The sequence below is a fragment of the Chenopodium album genome, chromosome 22, assembly GCF_948465745.1.
Source record: "Chenopodium album chromosome 22, dcCheAlbu1.1, whole genome shotgun sequence".
NCBI classification, from domain to species: domain Eukaryota; kingdom Viridiplantae; phylum Streptophyta; class Magnoliopsida; order Caryophyllales; family Amaranthaceae; genus Chenopodium; species Chenopodium album.
Genome location: NC_137855.1, coordinates 2172484 through 2183615, shown reverse-complemented (window position 1 = coordinate 2183615; position 11132 = coordinate 2172484). Strand labels below are relative to the sequence as shown.

General features: G+C 33.5%; 3 long non-coding RNA genes across 3 annotated transcripts; 1 reads left to right on the top strand and 2 right to left on the bottom strand.

The window, feature by feature from the left end:
• Positions 1 to 331: 331 nt before the first annotated feature.
• On the bottom strand, positions 332 to 4619 carry LOC145605795 (uncharacterized). Its single transcript, XR_014105141.1, has 5 exons — positions 4600 to 4619; positions 4423 to 4509; positions 1857 to 2047; positions 588 to 642; positions 332 to 502 (listed from the first exon to the last, which is right to left on the bottom strand). It is a non-coding gene; the product is annotated as an uncharacterized LOC145605795 (long non-coding RNA).
• On the top strand, positions 3157 to 3854 carry LOC145605796 (uncharacterized). Its single transcript, XR_014105142.1, has 2 exons — positions 3157 to 3319; positions 3700 to 3854. It is a non-coding gene; the product is annotated as an uncharacterized LOC145605796 (long non-coding RNA).
• Positions 4620 to 5231: 612 nt separating the features above from the next.
• Positions 5232 to 6761, bottom strand: LOC145605978 (uncharacterized). Its single transcript, XR_014105175.1, has 3 exons — positions 6665 to 6761; positions 5551 to 5671; positions 5232 to 5351 (listed from the first exon to the last, which is right to left on the bottom strand). It is a non-coding gene; the product is annotated as an uncharacterized LOC145605978 (long non-coding RNA).
• Positions 6762 to 11132: the final 4371 nt, after the last annotated feature.

Here is an 11132-nt window from a genome sequence, read left to right as displayed (position 1 = left end):
AATGCAAGGAGCTGATTGACGAGCCTTGTCAAAAATTCTCTTAACATTATTTGTCACACTTTCTCCAAATCACATGGTCAGGAAACTTCTAAGCATGATTTCTTCCATTTTGAGCTTAACTTGAAATGCAACCCCAAAAACCAAAAAAGAGCTACAGTGTTAATAGTATCGAGGTAATTTTTATATCTTGTAGTAAAAATTTCTCATCTATTTTTTTCTTTCTATTACAGATTAAATTATCTCAAGCAAGTAAAAACAAATATTTACACATATTACATTTCAATCCTTGAATTTTAACTCCCAAGTCAGTACTCACCTCACGGGGCTCACGTTCATTGCACTATTGTATTTGTTTCTCTTGTTGCTCCTAGGATTCCTTGATCTCTTTCAAGAGCTTTATCCTGAAGTGACGGCTCATATCCTCTAGCAGCAGCAAGCTCCTGCTTGGCATACTGATATTGATCTCGATATATCTTTCCTTCATCTTCTAAAATGATATGAACTGACAGAAGCAAAAAATGATATTCTCTTTCTACTCATCACAAGAATGCCATAAAAAAGGAAAAAAGGTTGAAGAAATCAATTACCAAAGATGGTCCTTTGAACAATCTTTCATCTTTTTCTCACCAGTCGACACCTTAACTAAAGGAAACAAATGCCATTATAATTACAAGCTACTAAAAGACATAATGTGCCAAAAAAAATATTATTACTCAAATATAATCCCATAAACGATTTGCTCCTCGTATTTTCACTTTCAAACCATCATATTCAACAAAGTAAAAAAAAATTCAAAGGTTAGATTAGAGTTGAGCAAAATAAAGAAAATGACCAGTTCAATCCCTCAATTTTTGACACCAATCGAAAAAACAAAGAGCTTAAACTCTGAGAGCTCACTCACCCAATCTGTCAATCATAAGGTTGAAAGTTGCATAGGATATCATTGTCCTAGTATAGAATGGGTTATTACTACTTCTAGGTATGAATGTCAAAGGTATTACCAGCACGTATTCGATACCATCTTTGATTAAAGGCTACAATCATACTTATATTAGTGACTCTAGTATTGGTATAAACTATAGATGATCTTTATCTCACTATTTTTCCTAAGCTAATTGCCTTGATTTTCTTTAAGTAGTATTTCTTAGGGGCTCTCTCTTCCCCGCCCCTAAGTTAATAGGCAGGATTTTCTTAAGTGATCTTTCTAAATTGCTATCTCTCTCTCCTAAGCTAATTGCTCTAATTTTCTTAAGCAATATTTCTTAAGTGCCACGTCTTTCCTTCTATCTTCTAATAAGCTAATTACCATAAGTTTCTTAAGTTAATTGCGTGATTTCTTAAGTAATCTTTCTTAAGTGGTCTATCTATGTAGCATTTTAGCAACTCTTTTTCATTTAACAATTCTTTTCTTAAGCTAATTGAGTTTTTCTAATCTAATTGCCCTTTTTTTTTAAAAAATAGCCTTCCCCCCCCCCCCTCTCTCTCTCTCTCGCACACACACACACACGCGCGCGCGCACACACACACACACAAACTCTTTCTCTCTCACATACACACACATTTAATAACTCTTTTTCTTAAGCTAAATTCTCTGATTTTCTTAAGTGATTTTTTGTCTCCTTTTTTTTTGTTTGTTTGTTTTGTTTTGTTTTGTTAAGTGATCTTTCTTTAGTGGTCTCTCTTGAATGATCTTTCTTAAGTGGTCTCTCTATCTCTTTCTCAAGTGATATTTTGTAAGTGCTCTTTCTCTCTCTTAAGAAATTAGCTATTATAATATAAAATCATACTTTAAACAATGTCAAAGGCAAGAAGTATTCCTAAATCATAAGAATATGCCAATTCAATTATACACCCACCTTTGCTAACCATTTAAGAGAATTTTGAAATCAACCTCAGCCGTACCAAAAGTCAGCAATTCAGATGTTCAGCTTCTCTCCATATTGACATCTTGTAAGCCCACATTCTTAAACACGACAAACCCGAGTATCATCATCTTGACGGTGACCTCTGCTTCTCTCCATATTGACATCTTCTTGAAGGTGACTTCCTAATCATATAAAATCAAACAGGCCCATTATATCTAATAATGAAACGGACACATTAGATCATATTATGAAATAGACCCATTAGACCATTTAAAATCAGACAAACCCAACCCAATAGATCAAACAAAACCAATGACATATAAAATTCAATCTAATCCCACAAATTCTCCAAACTAACCATACATAAATGTGGACAACCAGTGAAATCAGATGTGTCCTACTTGGCATAAAATATCCTTAATTTTATTATTGTGCTAGTGCTACGCTTTTCTGTTTTATGGGCAAATAAAAAATGCTCTACGTTTATAATTTTATTTAATATTTGATTAATATATTAATGATTATTAATACTTAATTAGTACGGAGTAGATAGAAAACTTACTTAATAAATCAGATATGTCCCTTTATAATTAATACTGACTGAAATCAAATATGTCCCTTCTTAATTACAATACTTAATTATGAACGTAATGAATAAAATTAGATTTAGAGCATATTTAGTAGTAGAGTATCATACTCAAATTCCTCATTCCTTTAGTCACCAATGAACATATATAGTTAATCAAGAATCAAATGTTATTGGAATCGTTCTAGAATTATAGAAGTAAAGGGTTAGTAGTTGCGAACTGCAAACTCAAAAAGGACTTGAGCAAACATAGCACAAAGTAGTAAAATCCATTTAAAAAAATTTTAACTATGATTTGTGAAAGCTACTTAGAGTATGTCACACGGCACTCGCATTTGGTATCCTGCCTTTTGTTTCGCACACTGTGAAAGTAAAGGTTTGTATGTCCTGTACCGGATGTTAAAGGGTTATCAAGGATGTCGATAATATTTATTGAAATATCCAATAAGAAGTTGTTCATATAAAATTAGGGCCGGCAAAAACTGACCCGACCTGAAAATAGCGGGTTTGGGTTGAGATTTCTGACCCGAAAACTTAAATGGGTCGACACGAACCCGACCTGATAATTAAATGGGTTAGGTTAAGGTTGAAATTTTCAACCCGAAAATGACCCATCTAACCCGAAAAAAAAAAAAAAAAAAAAAAAAAAAAACGAACGAACAAGAAAAAACGAAAATAACTCTTAAGCCCAAGCCCAAAAATCCACCTAATAAAAGAGAAAAACCCTAAAACCCTTACATTCTCCTTCTGAAACAGGCAAACAGCCGTTTTTCTTCCTCTCTCCTTGTCTCATTGCCTCACTTGTGTCTCCTTCACTCCTTTCCTTCAGTCCTACAATCATTCTTTTAACCTTCTCCATCATCTCAAGGTAATTTTCCTCTTGAATTTATTTACATGCTTTTGGGTTTTTTTTTTCGTTTTTAACATGTTAATTTTTGTTTAATTTCGAAGTCATTTGCTGTTTATATTCGAATTCATCATCAGTTATTAATTTTTTTACATCTAGATGTTCTTAGCTTGTATTTTAATATCTAGATCTACTTGTTTGATTTGATATTTCTTATTTTAAGATGGCTATTTATGAAATTGGTGAAAATTGCATCTACTTTCTACTACTTTGTTGTAGTGTTTATGGTTTGAATTGTTTTGGAATTGAATATACATATTACTGAAAGTTGATTTTGTATTTTATATAATCTAAATTGATGACTTGAATATTTATTAATGTGTTTTTGTTATTGTTTGCAGGAAAGAACGAACAGCAAACCAGCATGTGAAGGATTTTGAGAAGTTAAAATTTTGTTGTAAATTTAAGTTTCAAATCCATTTAATTGGAAGTTTTGGTTGTAAATTTATTACATTTAAATTTATTTATGATTTACAGATTTAAAGTTGAGATTCAACTTGTATTGATTTCCTTTTGTTTTTAAGATTTTTATTGGTAATAAATTTTTCTTTAATCTACCCAAAAAAAAAAAAAAATAATCAGGTTGAATAAGGTCAACTTCGGGTTGACCCGAACCCGAATAAATCAGGTTAGGGTCAAGAACTTCGACCCGAAATGCTGAACAGATCAGGTTCAGGTCAGGGGGTTTCAACCCGAACCCGAAATGACCCGAACACAAATATGACCCGACCTGATCCGTTTGCCACCCCTATATAAAATGACCTATCCTTTCAAAAATAAATAAATAAATAAAAATGACATATCATCTATAAAAATAAAAAAAGAATAAAAAAATAATTGCTCAATATAATATTTCATTACTTCAATGACTATAAGATTTATAATAAATAGTTTATAATCTAACTTAGAATAACCCTGAATTAATTTCTAATATTTGAGCTCTGCCTTGTGCGTTTTTCCAAAACAATAATCAATAGTTTCATAATGTACCTTACACTTAAATTTCAATACCCTAGATTGTGAAATTGATACAGGATGATTAACAAGAAGAAAGAAAATCTTACCCTGTGAAGGAGTGCGCACACCCACCCCTAAAGTTCAAGCTCAACAAGAAAAGCTAAAGTGCAATCGAAATTCACACGTTCCCAAACCTAATAGAGCATAAAAGATGACGATTAAGCTGCTCGTGTGAAGAGTGTAAAAAACTACAACAGAATTGCCAATATGAGTGTATGACATACCAAATATTGTTAGGAACTAGGGATGTCAGTGGGGCGGGTCAAGTAGGAGACCCGCCCCATCCCCGCCCCAGTGGGGCGGGGATGGGTCTTGGTTTGGTGGGTGGTGGGGCGGGGATGGGGATGAAAACGATACCCGCCATGGGTGATGGGGCGGGGGTGGATTTTAAGTTGTACCCGCCCCACCCGCCCCACTTCGTACCCGCCCCATCCCCACCTCATACCCACATATACTTTTATATTATTTTATAAAAATAATTACGTGAAATAAATATTAATTATAATATTTTGTACTACACTTATGTTATAAACAAAAATGTGTGTAATATTAAGAATATTTTTTTTAATATTATAATCCGTATTAATTATGTAGGATTGTGTATTTGAGACACGGAAATTTGGTGGGTCTTGGGTGGGGATTAGGCGGGTATTTGGTGGGGATTAGGCGGGGATGGATATCCAAGTGGGGGGTGGGGCGGGGATGGTTTTGGAGTTGTACCCGCCGGGGCGGGGATGGGGATGAATATTAGACCCGCCGCGGGGATGGGGATGGGGATGGGGATGAAAATGATAGGTGGGGATGGGGATGGGAAGGCCAACATCCGCCCCGCCCCGCCCCATTGACATCCCTATTAGGAACTTGCAATAACATTCTGACAGTCCAAGTTGCTGCCTCAAATCTTAACCAACGCCTCATAAGCCTTTGGGTTAGGAACAACATCCTCAAGTCCTCAACATGCTAGATTATCAACAACCTCAACAATCATCATCAACATTAGACACAATAAGGTCATTCTAGATTATCAAGGCTATAACACAGCACCAGCCGCTAATCACTAAAAAAGTAAATTTAAAATCATACTACACTACATCACACTATATAATTAGCACCCCATGAAGCAATCAATGAATTGAACAGGATGATTGCAAACAAAAGAAACAAGTGAAACTTACAATTTTCTCCTTCTCTCCAGAGCTGGTTGTTGTGGATGATTGCAAGGTTCTTTTTCCACTTTTCAGCCCCTAAACCTCTTTTGTTCTTTTTAACATATGTTTTCACAAGCTCCAACCTCCCCTGTTAACGTCATAGATCACCAATTACAACAACATTATATTTTGATTTTCAAAGCTATAAGCAGATACATGCACAACATGAAACAAATATTTACAAGTCAAACCAGTATAGATAAGCCTCTTCTCATAAATTTAATGAGAGTTGTCGGTTGTAGACTTCTACCATATGTCATTTTGACTTACATGAGAAAAAGTATGCTAAGGTCCTAGACTCCTAGATGGGGGGAGGGGGTACAATATGGCACTCAAAATGCAACCATATACTTGTATGATACAAAATCATGTTCAAAAACATATTCATACAGAAGTCAATTCAGAGAGAAAAACACAAATGGCTTCAAAAGTTTAAAAAGCGAAATAATCCATGTATTAGACAAATATTATTTCAAATCTCTGGTTTTAAATTGATCCATTCTTGAGTCCACCACAACTAAGTGGCTAACAATAATAATTAAAAAAAAAATTACAAAAAAAAAAAAAAATACCATGAATATTTGGGTATGAACATTCAGATAGGAAAGAAAAAGAAGAAGCATAACAAAATATTCAACATCAAAACTCAAAGTATTGCTTAAGATGCAAACTGATAACATAAAAATAAATTACAAGCATACAACAATATAATACAAAGAGAAAGAGAATCAATCAAATATGTGGAGGAAAAGAAACAAGTCGAAAAATAGCAACAGACAACGAATGCATCCTCACAATAATGAGATGATCCCTTCAACTCCACTATAGTATTATGTAGTGATAAAATAGACAACATTACTCTTAATCCCTATTCTTAATCTAGCAACCAATCATAACCAACATATGTGTGCATACTGCATATCATTAAAAGAACAACATGCCAATATAATTCCAAAGCAACTTGATTAAATCTATTATCTTTCTCTCATACAATAATTTTCTTTTTAACTCGAAATTTATATTTAATAAAGGGAAATTAAGTAATTAAGATAAAACAGATATAATTAACAAATAAACCCACCTCATTTTCAAGCTTAGCAGTTCTTCCATCCAAATCTTCCAGATCGTCTCCATCCCTAACAACAATCGCACCTCCATTTTCAGAAATTCGCGCGCTAGAATTCGAATTCGGCACTGGAGTTTTCTGATTCTCCCTCCTTGGCGACAAAGACCAACCCGTAAAAACCTTCTTATGGGGTGTAAACATTGCTTCAAACTACTATTCAACCGATTTACAGCAGAAGAAATGAACCCAGTAACTCAACTTCATAAAAAATAATGAAGAATTTTGATTAAAGAAAATCAAGATTTGAGTATCTTGAAAACCAACCAAAAACCCTAACCTTAACCCTAGAATTTTGAAATCAGGCGAAAAAAAAAACAAAGGATAAGACAATAAAACCCCCAGAAAACGCCGGACTTAAAAGTTGAAAATCCAATTCACCGGCGAAAAACTCAAAGTAGGCTTCAATGGAGAACTCAGAGTGCGGTTTAATGGAGAACTCAAAGTGCGCTTCAATGGAGGAGAGAGAGAGAAAATTGAGGATGCTTAGGAGAAGTGAGGATGAGAGGAGCAAAAGCAAGAGAGAGAAATGGGCAACCCGAAAAGACCAAGAGGATGAATGCCACGCGTCAGCCCGCTGAGAGCACATGCAATGTAAAAGCAAAAAGACCGAAATAGCCCAGTCAACTTGGTCAACCAGAGAAGGGTGCTAAGGGGCAGGGAGGGCAAAACAGTCAATTTCCTGTTCATAAGGAACAGTAAAATTGCTACAGTCTTGGTGCTTGGGGCTTTTATAAGGGTTATAGATTTTTTCTAAACGAAACTACATTCATTTATAAATCAATTATATGATGTTTGTTCGTATTATACGACTATATTATAGTATGGTCTTATATATGGACGTGCTTCTTTAATAGGGGACCATGCCATATGTTGTGGGCAATTTTATCATGTGATATTATGATAGATATATTTCATGGCTGAGACACGAGATTCGGATTCCGATCTGTACTTCTTGAGCTTTTAGTTGTGTGTACATTATTTCTTAGATCGATTGGCTAAATGATGAGAAGACGATATATATATGTCTAATACAAAGTATCTCAAGATGAAATAGGTCTAGATTACTCGTATCTAATAAAAAGGGAATTGATTAACTTTTTAACATGATTAATAATATAAAACAAATTTTTATTTTAGTTTAGATACGTATAAACTATGAAGTTATTGAAGTATTAGACATGTAAACATCACATGATTTGCTCCTAATATGGAAGACTTTATTCTTATCGGTAAATAAGCATATGTTTAGATTCGTATAAGGCATTATAATAAGATATTAGTGGCACGAGAAATTCAATGTTATTTATTAGGTTTGTGGATAGAGTTTTCTAGGTAATTTTACTTGCCATATTAAGTATGAGGGGCGGTAATATTGATACACGTGATAATATGGTGAGTTAAGCTAATTATCTTGATTGATTTGTTTGATCTACTTTGAATCAATTTTTAGAATCCAAAGATGGACAAAATAAAAAAGGATGATGTGGATAAAATAATAATATTACGAAGTACATTTTTCCAAATGAAATGTAGTCATGCTAATGAAAAAAATGTGTTATTCTAAATTATAGGTTGCTTATCTATCACGGAACAACTCTATTATACAGTAAAATCTATTAATATAGTGCTAAAAAACATTACACAATAATGAACCTCTTTTAATGGCCATCTAATTTTGCTAAATATGCTAATACACAAAAAAGACGACGTATGACTATATAAGTAGGTGATGCTAACACAAAGTTGAGACGTATAAACGCATCACATTCAAAAAATGTTGGCTCCAAAATTTGTACATCAATGGTTTTATGAGTTAATTTTTGCCTCAACTTTATCTTTATTTCTCATTTTTATTGCTTTTGATATACAGTAATTCATTGACCAACTAAAGTAACTAACCAATTAAACACAGTTGCTCACTTGCTCAACCACTCCATTGGAATTACTGGTTTCAAAGCTTTGACCACCGTCTTTCACTGTAAATGTAAAAAATACTTGTGCTAGTTGTGCATGAATCATAAAGAGTACTCTTCCGAAAAGATGGATATGGCCGTGTCGGGCCATGGCTTATGTGAGCCCACGTGCTTTGGCGTTAACTAGACCAAACCCAATAGCTATGTGTCGTGTTGAAATTTTTAAAAAGTTAGTTCCTGCACAACTCAAGTCTAAGTGAGTATGTGTCTATGTGACACCATGTCAAATTTACGTGTCTATTCAAATTTTACTAATTGCGTGCATTGTTGTGCCGGGCCAAGTCATGTTGAGTCTTGTCGTGCTTCTCTTAAATAAAGATGGCTCATGGCACGGCACAGACAACAACGCATCAATCTATGCTTTATCGTGCAGGTTTAATTTGTATTGTGCCTTGAGCCAGCCTGGCCTAGTGCCATCTTTACTCCTCCGTACTTTAATTTATAGCGTATTCAATCTTTATTTTCACTTTATATAAAACTCTCAATAGTAAATAAAGTAGAGATAAGTTGTGAAGACCATGCTAACTAAAATGGTAATGGAACAATCATTTATTGTCAAAATTCACACCGTCAAATTATGCTTTGTTTTAAGATAATCTTGAAAAAAGTAAAGCAATGGTTTCAGCAAAAATCAGATTAACATTCAATAATATTGATCAGTAAAATTTACTGCTTTAACTTCAAAACTCCATTTCCTTTTTTTATTTTATATTATTTCCCTATTACGATAACAAAAGAGATTATATTTACCCCATATTTTTATAAAACAAAGAGTAAGTTAATCAATAAGTAACCCACATATACAAGACGTAGGAAGATAAAGAGTATGAAGTACAATAAATTCTCCATACAAATTGTAATTTAGTAAAAAAAAAAAAAAAAAAAAAAATCAATAGAAAATAATCTAAATTCAACAAATTTCAAATGTTGAGATTAAAGTGAATTAAACATAATCTAACTTTGCCATACACACTATAAGTGATTAAGGCCCTGTTCTTTTCACCTTAAAAAAATAATATTAAGTAAAAATAATTTCAGTTCAGTAAAAATAAGTTCAGTTCAATAAAATTAATTTCAGTTCAGTAAAAATAATTTCAGTTCAGTAAAAATAAGTTCAGTTCAGTAAAATTCAGTTTTCTTAAAGAAGAATTATAATAGAAAATCAGTAAAAATAATTTCAGTTCAGTAAAAATAATTTAATTTCAGTAAAAATAATTTCAGTTCAGTAAAAATAAGTTCAGTTCAGTAAAAATAATTTCAGTTCAGCAAAATTAAGGTGAATCAAACAGGGCCTAAGTGTTTCCCTAAGAGTTATTACTAGTATTTCCTTAAGTTAATTGTAAACAAAAAAGAGCAAGTACAAAATAAATACTAGTAAAAATCTAAACAACAACAACAACAACAACAACAAAAAATAAATAAAAATAAAAATAAAAATAAAAAATCAAGCCTCACTAACAGTAACAAGTCAGCCCAAAATGCTGGCCCAGAAAATATTCTCCTGTAGCCCAACGCATGGCCTAACTTCAGCGCTATAGCCACAAATCCACAATACATTGGCAAAACATCTGAATTATTTTTTATTCACCCATGTGCAAGGGGCATTATAGCATATTTTCGACTCATTTAATATTATGTTTGCTCATTAAAAAAAAAAACATAAAATACCTTTGGGTGCAACTACTTTTATTTATACCCGAGTATAAAGGTTTTTGGCGAAGGACATCACAATGATATTCTTTTCACTATTTATTGCATCAGTTTGACTATTGTTTGTGCTTTATACATAAGATCAAGCATAGGCATGTGTACAAGACATTTTCACCCAAGGAAAAGGCATACAAACAAATATTTTTGTCATTGAGGGTATGTGAACTTTGCATTAAAACATGATGATTAAGGATGAATGAGATGGTTTCGGGCACTATTTATGACTCCCAAGGCCCTTTGGGAACCCATGGAAAATACCTGGATACATAATCTCGTCAGATGAGAAAATGATGTACGGAAGCTAAATTTGAAGGCTATAATAAACAAAATCGGAGCAATTTAGAAGGTATCAGGGCCCGATGTCAAAAATTCACGGAACACTACGGGATGCATCCTTGGGTCATATATTATTGTTTCGACCCATATATAACCATTATTTGACTACATAAATACCCCATGTAAGCTTATAGCCACTACAAGAGGAGTGTACGAAAACGGGTAAATTGGATGCTTAAAGACAAATTGAATGGTTCCACCCACCCAATTGGACTCCCGGAGGGTATTAGGGTCCATGATACACATCTCGACAATTTTTATTTCCGGGCCAAAAATAGTCAAAAAATTTCAAAATTAAAGGCTATTATCCACGTTTTTTGAGCAATTTTGGAGGTTTCGGGGCCCGATGTCGAAAAATCTTGAGATACTAGGGGATACATCCGGGGGTTATATAATGTCGTTTG